At 46.7% G+C, this 14026-nt stretch overlaps 1 pseudogene; it reads left to right on the top strand.

Annotated features, from left to right (window-relative positions):
• The window catches only part of LOC100714246 (NBAS subunit of NRZ tethering complex-like), a 188411-nt pseudogene that overhangs the window by 135271 nt on the left and 39114 nt on the right, over positions 1 to 14026 (top strand).

Genomic DNA, 14026 nt, shown 5'->3' on the forward strand with positions numbered 1-14026 from the left:
AGTCCATAGTGTGCTGCTCCGTTGTAGCAAGGGCCTGGCAGACAGAAGATGTTCTCAGGGCAGACCCAAGGGGCAAATAAACCCTGCCTGGCCACGCCCCTTGGACTGCCCCCTTCTGCCGGCCCCGCCTTTAGGCAGCAGGTGGCTACAGCACCTGTGACTAGCGGCCTCCCACATGGGGCTTTTGGGGGCATTTTAGATGGTGAGGATGGCCAGCATATCTCACCATGGGTCTGAGTTAGAACTCTGCTTCTGTTTATTGAGCAATTAGCCTGTCGTATTGTGTTTCATCTCACTTAAATTCTCAAAATGATACCAGGTGATAGGCATTTTCCACATTTCTGCTTATTAGGAAATGGAGGTTTAAAGTACATCGTCAGTTAGTAAGCAGTCACAGGTGGTAGAGATGAAGCCCAGGTTTGCAGTGTCAAAGGGCCTTAGGCAGTAAAAGATCTCAGCTCCTGCATGGCGGAGTCAGCTGCCTCGCCCACTTTCTTGCAAGTTTGTGGCAAGATTTTACACCACACAGTAGGGCAGGAAGAAGATTGGGCAACTAGGGTATCCAGATGGTTCCCAAAGGCTGTGTTTCTAGTGGAAATAGCTCTCTGCAAATAAAAAGATTCGCTCTATCACATAAATTCTCACTCAACCTCAATCTTACTATCCTTGGTGCGCGCCAGCATGCACGCTTCCATGAGCCCAGCCCAGGCTCGCAGGTGCAGGGACAGGAGGAGGCTGAATGGGAGGCAGTGGCCTGGGTTCCAGTGCCCTCCACTCCTGCCTTCCTGGAGTTCAGTTTTGTGACACAGATGTGTGAACTAAACACACTTGTAGTATGTTGTGTTTCTAAACCACAGATGTGGGGCATAGTGGCCTGTGATCCCAGCACTGGGGAGGCTGAGACAGGAAGATGGCAAGGAGTTTAAGGCCTGCCTGGGCTACATAGCGAGACCCTGTGTTAAGTAAATCAGTAAATCAAACTTAAAGCCCAGGAAGGAGCCTGCAGCCCTAATCCTGCCTCCAGGGAGGCTTGTGCTCTGGCTGTGGCCTTGACTGCCCAGCTGCTGGGATGGGCCAAGGGGCTCAGCCTCTGCAGCAGCTTTTGAAGCCGCACCTGCAAGCAGGGATCAGCTGCAGCTCCATGGAGATAGCTTCCCGGTCTGCACCCAGCCGCCAGCTGGGAGCTAGGAATTCCAGGTGGAACCACCCAGGCAGCAACAGGAAATGGAGGTTTCTTGTGAGGTCTCTGACACCCTGATTTAGAGCCTATCCTACTTCTCAGTGTCCTGCGATGACTGGCCTTAAGAAATAATAGGGGGAATTAACATTTTTGTCATAGATTTTATATTTTTAAATAATTTTAATTTTATTTTTTGAATGTGTAGTAGATATTGTGAAGTGAAAAAATGTTCATATGAGGAGGGGAAAAAGGGAGGTACAGGAGGGAAAGAAAGGGAAAAATAAAAAATGAGAAAAGAAGGTAAAATGGAAACAAACCTTCTGTAAATGGGCAGGGAAAGAGCAGTTGAAGGGAGGGTAAGAAAATGGGAAAAAAATTATTTTTTGACACGGTGTCTCTGTGGGCCTTCAACTCACTACATAGGCCAGGTTGGCCTTGAACTTACGGCCATGCTCTTGCCCCAACCTCCTGGGTGCTGGGGCAGCTCCAGTTTTATCTTTCAGAAGAAAGGCCTTTTTGAGGACAGAGTGGCTGTGTGCTTCATAGCTGACGGGAAGCCAGATGGAAACTCCAGGGCAGCACAAGTGAGCAAGGCCTCGGTGAGCACCCGGACGCTGGCAGTTCTGACACCCTGCCCAGCCAGGCAGTGTGGAGACTGTGCTGTGTGCTGCTGAGGAGGAGTGGGCTTCGCATTGTCAGTGTCAGTACAGAGCTAGAAGCCCTACACAGCTGACAGTGCCTGGCAGGTAACAGTGGACAGTTGAATGAATACAGCATTGTCACAGAAACCTTGAAAAGTGGAAACAAAAGATAAATAGCTTATAACTCCAACACCTTAATATTCAGTGATTTAAATTTTTATATACATACATTTTATAGTTACATATATTTAGTATACATGCATATGCATAAAAACTACATAGAATATCTTATATATCATTTAAAATTTAATGTTAGTATGCTAGACAATTTTATATCCTGATTTCTAAACTTTTATGATCAGCATTTCCCCAAGTTGCTGTACGATTTTTATTTTATTTTATTTTATTTTTTAATTTTATTTAAGGAGAAAAAGAAAAAAAAAGCACAGAAAGGGTACAAGTTATACAGATTTACAGAAAAAAATAAACAGTAGGAAATCACTAGTTAATGGATTACATTTTGTCATCTTAGAAATAATTGTTCAAGTTACAAAATTAAAGCTTATAAAGTGGACATTCCAACAGTGAGACTGCAAACAGTTCTGTTCAATGATCCAACAAAACTCAGTAATATCATTATCTTATACACTTAAATATACATGCAGTTATATCGTTTAGAGCACTTTCTTTTCCTCTCTTTTGTACAATGACTATTACACATTTTGGGTTTTGTTGCTCCCACAGTTCTTATTACTTTTTTGGAAGAGAGTAGAACCAAAAGTGACATAACAGAACAGTCAGTAAAATCAAAAGGGTGGACGTAATAAATAATGTAAAAGCATAATACTAGGTGATCAACAATGGTTACCATAATGCCTCCCGCTATCTCTAATAGAATTGCCTATATCATTAGTTATAATAAAATTTGAACAAAACAGTAAAGAACAAAACCAACAAAACCAAAACATTGGAGACATTATAGATCTTCAAAAGTAAATAATAGTCAACCAGAATGGGCGTCATAATGAATCCCACTATCTTCAAAACCCTTGGGTACTTGAGGAGGGTGACGGGCGGTGTGTACGTGCTTCATGGCCTAGTTCAATCAAGCTCTCTATTCTTGATTTACTACTAAATCCTCCTCAGGTCTTTGAATTTCATAAAGACTTGTGTTTGTTGTTCTTGGGTCACTGCTGTTGCCTAAACTTTCGAACCTGATACTATCAAGCAAAACAGAATAGAGGAACATCAGTCAAAACAAGATGGTGAGAGCAATACAGAGCTTTAAATCAAGATAATTGAAAGTCAAAGTGGGTTACTATAATATATCCTGCTAATTTTTAATTTATTTTTCCCTTAATTAAAAGGATAAAAAAAGTAAATAATAAAATTGAGATAAAAGAGGGCATAACAGCAAATCAGCGCAGATCAAAACATAACCATTTAAGCAAAATAGTGTTTCACCACAAGATTATCCCGACATAAAAGTAGTTACCATATTGTCTCTTTCCTTGAAATCTTTGAGTATAACTTCGTATACTGTAGCATCAAATATATCAAAACAATGTAAAACCGTTTAAGAGAATGACAGTATTACAGGGTATTTAGAATCAACTAACAGAAAATGAACAATGGTTTCTGTATAATCTCCTTGTCTATAAAAGGTTTTACTTATACTATCATATATAATAAAATCCAATAAGATACCACCTGTTTAGACCAATGGAGACAGAAGAACGAAAGCTTGATGAGACTTCAAAACAAGATGATACTAAATCAGCATTACCTCTTAAGACGTTATTTTCTCCAAAATAGCTGTTCCTATCATCCAATCTTCTCTGCCTCATTTCTGTTGAGCTCTTTTTCTGTCATTAGGTGTCAGTTTGTCTTCTTTATTCTGTTTTCTGCTCCATTTATTGTGGCCTCTCTGCCGTTACTTCTGGATTTTTCGTATTTTTCTTTTTTAGAATATCTTGTAGTATTCTCTGTAGAGTTGAATTGGTGGTTGCATATTCCCCTAGTTCCTCTTTATCCTGGAAGCACCTTGTTTTTCCATCAATTTCCAGGGATAGTTGTGCAGGATATATCAATCTTGGCTGGAGATTATTATCTTTCAAAGCTTGAATTATTTCCCCCCACGCTCTTCGTGATTTGATGGTTTGTGCTGAGAAGTCTGCTGTAATTCTGATGGGTGTTCCCTTGTAAGTGATCTGTTTCTTGTCTCTGATGGCTTTTAGTATTCTGTTCTTGTATTGGATTTCTGAAATTTTAATTATTATATGCCTGGGTGTTGCTCTGTTTGGGTTGTAGGTGGCTGGGGTCCTGTATGCTTCATACAACTGAGTATCTTTACCTTTTGCTAAATTAGGAAAATTCTCCTGGATTATTTCTGTGAGTAGCTTTTGTAGTTCATTTGTTTGTGTCCCTACTTCTTTTATGTTCTTAATTCTTAAGTTATAGACCTTCTTATCATCTTCTAGTCTTTGTAATGTTGCTGTTTGTTTCTTTGTTATTTTTAAGAAGTTTTTCATTTCATGCTCCCATATTACAACTCTGCCCTCCAGTTCAGATAATCTGTCCTTAGTTTCTTTCAAGCTGTTATGCCAGTTTTCGATAGACTTTTTAGTTTCCTGGTAGTCTCTTTGAACCTGCTTCACGTATTCTGTGCTTTCTCTATTTTCTTCGTTAAACAATTCTCCCCTCTTTTTCTGTTCTTCCATTCCACCATCTGTTTTTTCTTGGGTGGTGCTTAGCATTTCTCTAACTATTCTGCTTATGTCTAGCTTCAGGTCATTAATAACTTCATTCCTGAACTTGTCTGTGAGGCTCTCGAGATAGCGCTTTATGTCTATTGGTGTTGTGTCTGCTGTTGTCTCTTTCTCAGGATTGGAGGCCAAGGACCCTTTCTTGTTGCTCCCTCTTCCCATATTCTTTGTTCCTTACATATGCAAGCATATATAGGAGGCCCAGCTTCCTTCCCTGTCAGCCACAGTCTGATTGAATTGTGCCGGCTAGGTGTTCCCACCCACCGCAGCGCAGAGGAAGTTGCAGACCAGGCAGCCTATGCGGGGCCTGCCCCTCCAGGTCATTCTACCTTTAGGAGCTGGGACCTGGGCTATGCTAGCCACTGGGTGTCAGCCAGCAGCATCACGTGGGCTAGGCACTGCTCACCAATCCCGCTTGAGAGGGGGATACATGACTGAAGTCACTGCAGCACCCTGTTCCCGCAGGTCTGCCCGGTCCCAGAATGTCCTCTGTTGGAGTCTCCTGGACCATGGAAGAGTCCCAGTTTTCCCTCACTCACTGGAGGTGAATGCACGGCTCCCCTCCCATCCCGCTCTCAACTCCGTTCACCCATTCTCGTTCTCAGAGCTTCCGCGCGTCTCTCTCCCTGCCGAGCTGATGCAGACGCAGTGGCGGCGGTGGTGGCGGGAAACCCAAATCGCGGCTTCCAATGGCACAGGCTCCAGCTTCCACGCTGAGGTTTTATCTGTTCCTGTTATAGCACCAGGATTGCATTCCCAGTTGGTTTCTCTCAGCCCAGTTCATTCTTGGGTCACTGGGGCATATCTCCTCTTGCTTATGATTCCTTACTCAGCACCATTCCTGAATTCTAAGCTGGGTGTTTCAGAGAGCCTCCGTAGCTGCTGCTATCTGTCCACCATGTTCTCCCGGAATGCTGTACGATTTTTAGAATTCCAATTTTAATGGCCGTGTAACATACTTTCCAATAATTCAACATAAGTTAGATACTATTTGTCTTGTCAATTAAATTTTGTTTGAAGTTTTTGATAATTTTATTCTAGTGGAGATCTTTGTGCGTATATTTCTTTTGAATTATTTCACTAAATGATCAGAGTTAGACATTGGGATGTAGAAACTCTGGGCCATCGTGTGATCGTGGTTTTATGATCTCAGCATCAGCTGATTTGAGTGTGAGGGTTGTTAAAAATCTGTGCAAAGCGTTCCTCACAGTTTTTCTTTTCTGCGTGGATCAGCACTAGCCAAAGCTCTCTCACTTTGGTCATGGGGCTGGGCAGGGCAGCTCTGGTAACCACTCTCACTTTCTCAGCTGCCTATGGACGTGCGTGAAGAGATGACAAGGAGGGCCATCGCCACAATCACGCACCTGATGGAGAAGCCACGGAAAAGGAATGCAGAGGACAACACTTGGGAGGCCAGTGCCCCTGGGGTCACCTATGCTGAGGTGCTGGATCACCTGCAGAAGTCGCTTGCCCACCTGGGGACGCTGGACCACAGCTTCATCCTTGAACTGCAGAAGAGTGAGCAGGTAAGACCTCAGCAGACCTCAGCCCATGCGCCACCCTGCCAGCTGTGTCTCTCAGACCCCTTCCCTGTTTTCCAGTGCCAGGGTCAACCTTGCTCCTGAGTCACCCAGCTGACACACAGTCTTCAGGTGCTTTAGATCCCTAGTGATAGTGACATTTTTTATAGGGTTTTCAGATCACAGATACTCATGAAAATTGCCTGAAGCCTCTCTCCTTTACTTTTATTTTCACTTGTCCATTCACTTTTAATTCTTTCTAAAGGAATCTGGGAGTGCTTAGGGCAGATGATACCCAGGACACAAAGGAAGAGATATGCTGAGTGTGATCCCAGCACTGACGAGGCTGAGGCAAAAGGATTGCTGTGAGTTCAGGGAAAGCCTGCACTAAATAATAAGACCCTGTCTCAAAAAGAATATCTCCTGTCTGGCAGGAATATCTCCTCTCTGGAATGAGCACTTTTTGTCCACGCAGGCTGCTTGAGGCGCATCGCTACACACCAGTGTGCTGAGCTAGAAAGACCCGAGTCAGACATGGCCACGTCTGCTGTTACCAAGTGTGCATGCGTTCATGTGCTGTCTGAACTCTGAGGGATCATTCCACAGGGAGTCTCTATCCAACACACCCACATGGATATTTACAGATACATAACTGTAGTTTATATTTTCATTTAAGCATTAATGTCAGTAATATGTATTTTTAACTATGTGTTAACATTTTTATCATTATGTCTGTTGTGTGTTGCAGCAGACACGTGAACACATCTATCTGGCAGGTGATTTTAACTGGTATTAGGGTAGGGCTTATATTATCGGCATCCTGAACAGTCACATGAGGGTGTACTTTTCTGGCTGGGTCCTATTTTTGGGCAAATGTGGTGCATATCTGTGGCACAGGGGTGACAGTGTGAAGTTCCTCCTTCCCAAGTTGTGCTCCACACATGCTTGGTACAGAGTCCTGACCTCTGGCTTGTCACCTGTCAGTTAATGTTCACCGCGCCTGTCATGGTCCCTCCTGACCTCACCCCTGCTTCACACACATGTAAGACCAGACCCCAGAGACCAGCTCTCCCGATGCATGGTAAAGCAAGGATTTGCACCCACACCTGGTGCTGAGCCTGTGTCCTGGATGTACTATGGTGGCTGTCATGTTTGCGTGGTGACCTACACATGTAGCAAAGTGAACACACACATGCACACAGTGGATCCTGACTGGGTGGCCAACACTGGCTCCCATGTCTTCCAGGTGGCCCACCGTGAGCTGTATGACCTGTCCCGCTCAGAAGAGGAGGCGCTCTGCAGTCTGGCCGTGAGCATGTGTTTGGATGGCCAGCCGCTGGCCATGATTCAGCAGCTGCTTGAGGTGGCAGTTGGGCCTCGGGACACAACCCTCAAGGATGTTGTGCGAAGTGCCATTGTGAAAATAATGTCTACGCTGAGGTAAGCTCTAAAGCAACCACTGAGAAAAGCTGGGATCCTGTTTGCGTGTCGTAATGGAGACCTCATGGTCGTCAGAACAGTAGAGCAAGGTCCAGGAAGGAGAAGCAGTGGGCGTTGTCCAGTACTTGACAAGGTTATTTTCAGGTTCCTCAAAGGCCTCGGATCTTAAAATACCTTGGAAGAGGAGAGCCCTGGGCTGTCACGGCCTCTGAGACAAAGCCACCTTCCTTTCAGTCAGCCTCCTCTCTCCCTTGAGGCCACTGGTGGAGGGAAGGCACAGGTGCAGGGAGCCAGCGGACCTCCCTTGCCTGTTCCAGTTTCTTTCCTGGGACAGAGCAGGGGAAGCGACCAGAAGTCCCTGGGCTTGGAAGAGGTCGATGGCTATGTCTGGGGCTCAGCTTACCTGCAGCTAGCAGGAGATCTGCCCTGGCCCCTCTGCTGGAAGCTGCGAGGGTTAGGACAGAAGGACGTGAGTCCCCCAGGGGAAAAGGCATCATCACGCTGTGAGTAATGTGACTGGACTCCAAGAATCTACTGCATTTAATTCTCCCTTAAGGTTCTTTGTCCCCTATATTATTCTTGGGGAGCTTCATGATGAAATGCACATCAGTCTTCTGCAGCCGAGCCAAAATCAGATGGGCCTTTCTCAGCCTTGTTACCATAGCGTCATACTTTCTGCCTTAGTGCTCTGAACCTGCTGGTGATTTTGCATACAGGGACAGGCCTCAGACATAGATAGTAACAGTGCCCCACTAAGAAAGCTTTGCCCTGCCGGTAGCTGGATCTCGTATTTGTTGCTGTCTTGAGAGTCGCTCTGTGGCATGTGCTAATGGGAGCTTGCCTGTCACATTTCCTGCCCTTTAACTTGTGGCTGTCTTTACTGTTTCTAAATCAGGCCTTAGATAGATTTTGCAAAAGTAAACATCAGAGTTTTGATGATTCCAGTTTGTTTCCTAAATACTGGACATTTGCATGAAAAATTAAAACAGTGTCGTGCCGATAGTGAACCCATGAAATAACCGATGCTTTTCTTCCTCCCTGCCTGCCTCCTGGCAGGGGCTTAGTACTGGTCTGGTAAGGTCTGTATTTGGCAGGCGCCGACTTGAGTCTGAGCAGGGAAAAGACAGTGCTGGAAGAGCTCAACTGCCCTTTATCAGAGGAAAGGAAAGCAAAGCACTCCTGACAGCCGACCTTTACTTGCTGTAAGTCAGTGAGGCATGGGCCTCATCCAATCAGCACGGCCTTAAATTCATACTAGAAAGCATCCACCTTCTGCATTTCTGGAATTTGGTAGACATGAGCGTGATGGCAGTGCTGGTTCCTGTGGTGTAGGACACAGGCCTGGTACCTAGGAAGTCACAAATAAATAGATTTCTAAAAAGAGTGTGGCTGGTACAGTCAGGTTGCACTGTCTCGAATGCCCAACTCCTCAGATGGTCACTGCTTCGTGAGGGCCTTGGATGACCGTGTGCAAGCAGGTCTTGCCATTATCAGCAGGAAGGACTGTGGGCTCCCTTGGAGATAGGGGGAGAAGGCTTCTATTCCATACCCTCAGCATCTCCTCCAGGCTCAGCCTTCAGTAGACACTGTACAAGCAGCTGCAAGCAGGCAGTGTAGACCAGGCAGGCCCCAGCTGGTTCGTCTGCAGTGTGATTGTACAATGTGCTGCTGGGGCCTGAGCCAGTGTCCTGACTCAGGTCCCTCTTTCTTTCCACAGTGGAGGTGGTGCCGACCTTGGTGGGACTGGAGACCCGCTCCAGGTCCTGGAAGGTGTGGTGGCAGCTGTGCATGCCAGCGTGGATGCGGGGTAAGGCAGGTGCGTCTCTGGGAACCAGATCTCTAGGCCTCCAGGCTGAGTAACATGGGCAGTGTTCTGGAGACCAGGGCTGAGGGCATCCTGGGGTTTCTGTGCATCTGGAGCCTGCGCCCCCAGCTCCATGTTGGTCCATGGCTCAAGTAGGACCCACTCCCCCAGTTGCACAGCATCCTCTATCACAGGAAGGCCCAGAGAGAAAACTGCTTTGAGCTTTTAGAAAAGATCCTCATCTACGAGTTAACTGCATTAGCTCAAAAGTTTCTAGAGTATGTGTATTATGTGTAGTGTAAAAAGAAAGCTTTTTGGACCAGAGATATAGCTTAGCAGCACAGTGCCTGCCTGGCAAGCGTGTGGTTGTGAGTTTCCATTCCTGGTACAAAATAAATAAATAAATACAATAAATTTTAAAACATAAAATATAATAATTTTAAAAAAACTTTATAAAAATTGGCTGTGATGGCGCAGGTCTGTAAACCCAGCACTCAAGAGGCTCTGGCAGGAAGATCAAACATTCAAGGCCAGCCTGAGTTGAGTAGCTGTGTCTCAAAACACCAAAAAAACCCAAACTGAAAACAAACAACCTGCCATTGCACACTCCCAAGGGTTCACCACCACTGCCTTAGGAAGTGTCCCCCTCGCCCAAGCCCCAGAGCAGTGAGGGGAACTGCAGGGTGGGGACCTCTGTAGCCTTTGATGGCTGAAGTTCAGGCCAAGGTTACAGGCTACAGCCTGCTGCTGTACTTGCTCCTGCCCGCCTGGATCCTCAGATCAGAGCTCCAGTCCCTTCCTCCTGCAGCCAGGAGAGGCCAGGAGGATGGGCGGCCTCCCCTGGGCTCCTGCCCCAAGAGTGGTCTCATTCGATGACGCTGATAATGGTGACTCTGCTGCGGATGAGGCTGACCATGGTGGCCGCTGTCCACGGAGCGTGTGCTCTTTACTCACACTGCACCACGTGCTTTGTCTACATCACCTACAGAGTGGGACAGGGTCAGCCCTGACTCTGCCCAGAGTTTAGGGAGCCCAGTTAGGGCTCCCCGTCCCCCCAGCTGTCTGGTCACATTGAGAGTAGTGGAACCCAGCAGACATTTATGCCTTCTGTGTTTCTTGTACACTATTCCTTCCAATTTTTGATAAATATTAACACATGTCTTTGTAAATTTATAAGTTTTTCAGCCAGTTCTCTGAATTTTATAATTTCCTTTATTCCTGAATGCAGTGAATAGTTTTTTCATTTAAATGGCCATAAAATAGCACTCGATGGGTGTATAACATAATATATGCTAAGAGCCATTCTCAGGGGCATTGCAGAATTTTAGTCTTAGGGCCAGGGATTTAGCTTAGTGGCGTAAGTACCTGCCTGGTGAGTACAAGGCCATGAGTTTGATACCTGGTACCAAAAAAAAAAATAAAAAATAAAAAAGAATTTTAGTCTTCACTGGAGTGTGATTGTACAATGTGCTGCTGGGGCCTGAGCCAGTGTCCTGACAGCCGACCTTTACCTGCTGGAAGTCAGTGAGGCATGGGCATGAGGCATGAGGTATTCTGTTAGCCTAGTGTAGGAATTTGGCTTCAGGTAAGTTAGCCTGGGACTCAGTTTAGGCGATTTCCTGTAGGTAGCCCTGTGATGATGTGGGTACAGCCACATGGGGGGACAGTGCTTTAGCTGGGTCCTGAGATGTTGTCAGAGGGATTTCCGGGGTAGAGGGAAGGAGGCTGGATGCAGTGCACTGGGCCCTTCCTCGAGGATCTTTAGACTGTGCTCCTGTTGCAGCCAGACACTTGTATTTTACTTTTAGAGTGGTATAAAATTGGAAGCTCCAGCCATTGGCTGAGCCCTAATCCACACCCCACGAGCATGGGCTTTGGGTCACAGGGTGTCGCCTACTGCACCTGCTTGTGGGGGTCTCTGTCCTCCCTGGGGTGGGGCCTGTGGCGGCTGATGGCTTCAGTGATGGAATGTATAAAATTACTGGGGAATAAGCCCCACTATTTATGAGGACATCAGGGTAGATATTCGTTGTCTATGTGGTTGATATAACTCATTTTGATAGGGTACTGTGTAAAACCACACTCATTTACACAGTTGTTAAATGCCTAATGTGGTGGCTGGAAGCCATTTAAAAACCTGAAGTTTTCCTCTCAGCAGGACAAGAATAAAGTCATACAGTAAGCAGGTATCCAGTCATTCAAGCACTAGGTGAGACATTGAGACTTTCTCTTTCCCCTCACCATCGTCCGCAGGGAGCAGCTGGTGGCCCCCGAGGACCTGCTGGAGTGGCTGCGGCCCTTCTGTGCAGATGACACCCTGCCCGTGCAGCCTCGCGTCCGTGTGCTGCAGGTCTTGGAGCAGTCCTGCCACCTGACAGAGGAGGACAGTAGGCTCCTGGTGTTCTTCCGGACAGAGGCCATCCTCAAGGCTGCCTGGCCTGGGAGGCAGGTGAGGAGGGGCGCACGCCCATCATCTCAGCGCTCTGGAAGGCTGAGGCAGGGGGATCACAAGCTCATGCCCAGTTGGGGCAGAACGGCCTGGGCATGTAGCTCCGAGTGAAGTCCTGGGTTCAGTGCCAAACAGACAAAACACCGAAAGTTTCCTTGTTACCAGCAATTAGAGGTCAACACTGATCAGAGGTTAGTACCTGAGTACCTGCAGTAAAGTTTCCTTTTTATGTTGGATCACACACCACACACATTTATGATTTTTATCGTTGTAGCAACTGGGACATTCACAAAATCCATTACCTGTGGTGACCAGCTTCACACTGTGCTGGGCACAAAGGACCTATCTTCCTTCTGGTGTCTCAGTAGATGCTGTGGGAATCACAGTGCCGTGTCTTCTCTGTGCCACCCTTTGGCCCCTTCTGTCCTCCTGAAGGTTCTCCCCTACCCCTGCAGGCTTCAATGAAGCTTGACTTCTGTACATGGGAACTTAATATTCTCTTCTATCATGATAGCTCAGAAGTGGGAGGATGGACTTCCTTCTGAACCCCCCGAGTCCTATGCGCAGAGCTTGAATACTTGTCATCAGAGGAATTGGAACACTTGTTCTTCAAGGAATGAAAGGCTATGGTTGTTGAAATCTGGCTTATATTGCAAACAGTTGCACCTTACGGATAGTGCTATGGCTCCTGTCTAGATATACCCTGCTACAGCCTCATGCACTTGCACGTAGGGCTTTTCAGGGATGGCTGGATCTGGGGTGCATGAATACTGATGAAGGGTGTGTGATAATTAAATTAGTGTTATAATTGGTTTACCAGAGTTCTGTGGATGATGGTAGCCCCACAGGGTTGGGGGTGGCGTCAACCCATAGGCTTGCAGCCTGGATGGAATAAAAGGGAAAGGGAGGCAGGCTGTCTGCTGTCCTGCCTGCCCTGCCACAGAGTGTTTCCCCTCTGTGATGCCCCTCTGCCATGCCACCTGCTTGAGAGCCAGCCCACTATGAACTGAAACCTCTGCAGAGTGTGAGCTGACCTTTGTGCATGCTGGGTATTTTGTCTTAACAATGAGAAAAGTAACTAAGACTGACAAGATCCAAGAGCTGGCACCCTGAGTCAAGTGCTTCAGCACCCATACTTACCTTCAGCTGTGTTTCCTTCTATGAAGTAAAATAGGTGAACACTATTTTATTCTTCAGAGCTGCAGTAACTGAGAGTCTAAAAAAGATGGGTTTATCAACAATTGTTTAGTCTTACAAGATTGTGGAAATGAAGTATGATGAAAGAGCCACTGCCATGTAAAATACACTCTCACCAAGTGCCATATCCAGGCTCAAGAGGGCACTCAGGGCCCCACTAAGGAGCAGCCTGAGAACATGGATGCCACAGGCTATAGTGTAAAGCAAAATGCACGTGCTTAGAAGAGGGAGCGTGCACACTGACCCTGTCCCTGGGGCAAGCCTCCACTCTCCCACTTCAAAGCTCCTGGTCTGCACCCTGAGGGGGTCGAACTCTATCACACTGGAAGCCTTCTGCACACAGGCTCACTTTCCTCTTCCCTGAGCACTGGAGCCAGCCAGGACCACCAGGCTGGTGTCTCAGTGTGTGTTATATAGCCCTGAGGACGGAAAACAGGAGGAGCCAGTGGAAGCTGGGGAAAAGCAGTGTCTTATGTGTCACATTAAAGCTCTGGAATACACACTTGACCCCTGGGCCACCATTCCTTCTTTTAAGCTTTTTGCCACATTCCAATTGCTTGAAGAACAGGTTGGTAGTTTGCTGTGATCTCAATGGCTTCTGAATATTCCTGAGATTACAGTTTCTCCATAGCTTCCCTTTTGCCTGAAACAGGGTTTAAGGTGGCTGAGCCTGTATTACAGAGCCTCCTTTTTTGTGCACTTTCTAAACTGTCTGGGCTTTGTCGCCAGCACAGACCGTCTTGCTCATTCGCCCAGTCCACATCAACTCCTCATTTCACCAGGGTGTTCTTGTGAACTAAACTTTCAGACTCCAGAAAGTCTATCTCCAGGTGTCTCAGAGACTGGGGGAAAGTGACCTCACCCCCTCATCCTTCGTGTTCTTCTCTCCTGCTTTCCCCTCATGCAGCAGTGAGCGCATGCCGGCAGCTGCTGAGCAGGGTTTCTTCCATGTTTGCCAGCAGAGGTCGGAACACTTCGGGCTGGCTTCATCTCTGATCTTCTCCAAGAAACAGATGTGCGAGTGTCTGCC

This window comes from Cavia porcellus, unplaced genomic scaffold (genome assembly GCF_034190915.1).
Source record: "Cavia porcellus strain 051 isolate PalLab524CR breed Dunkin Hartley unplaced genomic scaffold, mCavPor4.1 scaffold_38, whole genome shotgun sequence".
In the NCBI taxonomy this organism is placed as follows: Eukaryota; Metazoa; Chordata; class Mammalia; order Rodentia; family Caviidae; genus Cavia; species Cavia porcellus.